Source organism: Chrysochloris asiatica, unplaced genomic scaffold, assembly GCF_000296735.1.
Source record: "Chrysochloris asiatica unplaced genomic scaffold, ChrAsi1.0 scaffold00075, whole genome shotgun sequence".
Lineage (NCBI taxonomy): Eukaryota > Metazoa > Chordata > Mammalia > Afrosoricida > Chrysochloridae > Chrysochloris > Chrysochloris asiatica.
Genome location: NW_006408593.1, coordinates 11393696 through 11397380, shown reverse-complemented (window position 1 = coordinate 11397380; position 3685 = coordinate 11393696).

The window sequence follows — 3685 nt, the reverse complement described above, 5'->3', positions numbered from 1 at the left end:
AGAGGAAGACCCTCAATGAGAAGAATTAATGTAGTAGGAATAACAATGAGCTGAAACAAAGCAACAATTGTGAGAAGGTGCAGGACTGGGCAATGTTTCATTCTGTTGTGTATCGGGTTGTTATGAGACACTACTGTAAGGCGCCTAACAACCACAACCACCACCACAACAAAACGTTTAATTCCATCACAACCCAGATTGATGTAAGGGAGTCTCCCAGGGTTGTGGCCTGCAGTATCTTTTATCTTACAAAAGCAAAAAGAGGGACCTATCACTACCAAGAAAGAAGAGCTGGGAGTGGAATGCACCCTTTGGGCCAGGGGTCTCTGCACTGGGAAGTTCCTTGATCCAGTGGAAGATTGGTGCCAAGACCCAGGGATATCCGCAAGGCATTCTGGGCCTACAGATGCTGAGAGGAGCTTACAAGGACCTTTCTCCAGAGCCGACAGAGAGAGAAAGCCTTCCCCAGAGCCGGCACTCTAAATTTGTACTTCCAGCCTCCTAACATGAGAGAGAATAAATATGTTTGTTAAATGGTGTTTCTGTGAAACAGTACTAGATACATAAGACAGGAGGGAATGAAACTGTTAAGCAATAAAAGAAAAATGTCCAGAATTAAAGGTCGTGAGGATCCAGATGGAAAAGTCCACTGAGTATTCAACTCAATGAGGGACAAAAATACCCACATCTCAGCTCATACCATGCCACTTCAGATGCAGGGATAAAGAGATGTTTCCCAATGTTTCTGGACAAGGCTGGGACTCGGGTCAGCAGAGTGACGCACTTGCCTCGGGTGTAAAATGAAGGAAGCAGCACCAACAAACTAAGTGGCCCCCCCAAAAAAACAAAAAACCCTGTTGTTTTTAAATACAACATTTTGGAAAATAAAAATGAATGCAAATTCATGATGAACAAAATCATCCAATTTTAATTGAAGGCAGAATCTGACAGGGCTGTGATTAGGGTGAGCTAGTGCTCTGAAAGTGCAGGGTTGGAGCCTGTGTTTATTTAAAAATGGATATTTTGTTCAGTGTGACTTTTTTGCAATTATTTTATTTTATTTTAAAAAATACACCATTGAATTTGATCCTGATCACTGGGTTTTTGTTTGTTTGTTTTGATGTGTGGTTCCTTCCGTTCCGTACCTTAGGAGAGTGCTTCATTCAACCTGACACGCCCAGCACCCCCTCCCTCCAGCTCCCTGCACGTACAAAGAGTCAGGAGTCCCAAAGGAATCAAACATCCCATCAGTAACATTGCAGGTTTGACAAGAATGGAAAATTCTAACTGGAAATGTTTTTCCACCTAGCATTCCATATCAACCCAGACTATTAACTAACTGTGAGTGAAATAGGGACCTTTTCAGATGTGACAAATCTTAAAATTTCTTGCCACCCATGTACCTTTTCTCAGGCAGTGATTGGAGGATGGGTTCCATCAAAACCGGAAGTCCAGAAAGAAGTGAGACAAAGGCCAGGAATCCCTTGGACCATGGTTAAGGGAGAGCTCCTTGACCTGGGACAGCGGCCAGACCAGACCAGCAGAAAGTCAGAAGTTTCTAGGGAATGGGGGAGTTGGTTCCCAGGAAAATAAATGCAGCTGACAAATGATCTGACAGGTTTGACCATGTGGAAAATTATATAGAGGGTCTGGGAAGATTTCGTCAATTGTTTTTAAAAACAAACCTAAATTGATGACAAATGAGGTAATTATTAATAAGAAAAGCAAAAAGGAAAGAAAGCAGGCTCAGTTGACTACTTGGCCCTGGAACAAAAATGATTTCCATCATCATAGGAGTGTAAATGTGGAATATGGATTTAAAATAATTGAGATAAAGTTCTCTTGGAAGGCTGGGGGAGGGGAGAGGGGAGGGTAAGGAAACCTCTTTGTCACCCGCATTAAGGTGTTCATCGATACAGTGTAAGCAGGAGGAGAATGCATATATTAATTACTTAGAAATAGAGGGTGAGTAGAAGAAATAGCTTTAAGGAAGCAAGTTTAGGGAAGATGGGGCCAGGGGACTAAAACAAGAGAAAGCTCTATTCAATTGTAGGCTTTTAAGCACAGTGTAGCTTTTAGAAAGGTTTGCAGTTTAATACATTGATTAAAATGAAAAGACATAATTTTAAGGAATAGATTTGGTTCATGTTCTTGCCTCTACAAAGACTTCCCTGACTCCCTCAGGCGTCGTAATCTCTTCTCTTCTCTCTCTCTTGGTGTGCTCATGGCAGTTTAAGCACAATTGATGCTGGGTGGCAATGATTTCTTCCTTTATCTGAATGCCCTATGAAAGAGAGTTAGCCCAGTACCTGATAGAGAGGTCTATCTAAGCCATGGCAGGGTGCCCACTGGAAAGGGGGCACCACTGAGCAGTTTCTATGACCCCACCAGTTTCCATGGCCAGCTATGAGAGCTCACTCAGCGAGTTCAAACGAATATGCCAGCTTGTCATTTCTCAAGGATTTCATCAGAGATTTGCATATGAATGACAATAGTAAAAATCTGCTATTTTGCCCATTAATGATGTATATCTGGCAGTGATGAATACTCAAGTGTGAGGTAAGAGTACTGCTGGTTGAGATGGTTAAGGTATGTGTCAGCTTGGCTGGGCAATGCTGCTCAGTTACATAATGATGAAATTTGGCAGTTATGTTGTGATGAAACTTGGTAGTTATTATGTTGTGATGAAATTTGGCAGTTACGCTGTGATGAAATTTGGCAGTTATGTTGTGATGAAATTTGGCAGTTACGTTGTGATGAAATTTGGCAGTTACGCTGTGATGAAATTTGGCAGTTACGTTGTGATGAAATTTGGCAGTTACGCTGTGATGAAATTTGGCAGTTACGTTGTGATGAAATTTGGCAGTTACGTTGTGATGAAATTTGGCAGTTATTCTGTGATGAAATTTGGCAGTTGTTCTGTGATGAAATTTGGCAGTTATGCTGTGATGAAATTTGGCAGTTATGTTGTGATGGAATTTGGCAGTTACGTTGCGATGGAATTTGGCAGTTACATTGTGATGAAATTTGGCAGTTACGTTGTGATGAAATTTGGCAGTTATGCTGTGATGAAATTTGGCAGTTACGTTGTGATGAAATTTGGCAGTTACGTTGTGATGAAATTTGGCAGTTACGTTGTGATGAAATTTGGCAGTTATGTTGTGATGGAATTTGGCAGTTATGTTGTGATGAAATTTGGCAGTTATGTTGTGATGGAATTTGGCAGTTACGCTGTGATGAAATTTGGCAGTTACGCTGTGATGAAATTTGGCAGTTACGCTGCGATGAAATTTGGCAGTTACGCTGCGATGAACTTTGGCAGTTACGTTGCGATGAAATTTGGCAGTTACGTTGCGATGAAATTTGGCAGTTACGGTGTGATGAAATTTGGCAGTTACTTTGTGACGAAATTTGGCAGTTATGTTGTGATGAAATTTGGCAGTTACGCTGTTATGAAATTTGGCAGTTACGTTGTGATGAAATTTGGTAGTTACGTTGTGATGAAATTTGGCAGTTATGTTGTGATGAAATCTGGCAGTTATGTTGTGATGAAATCTGGCATTTATGTTGTGATGAAATCTGGCAGTTATGTTGTGATGAAATCTGGCAGTTATGTTGTGATGAAATCTGGCAGTTATGTTGTGATGAAATTTGGCAGTTACAGTGTGATGAAATTTGGCAGTTA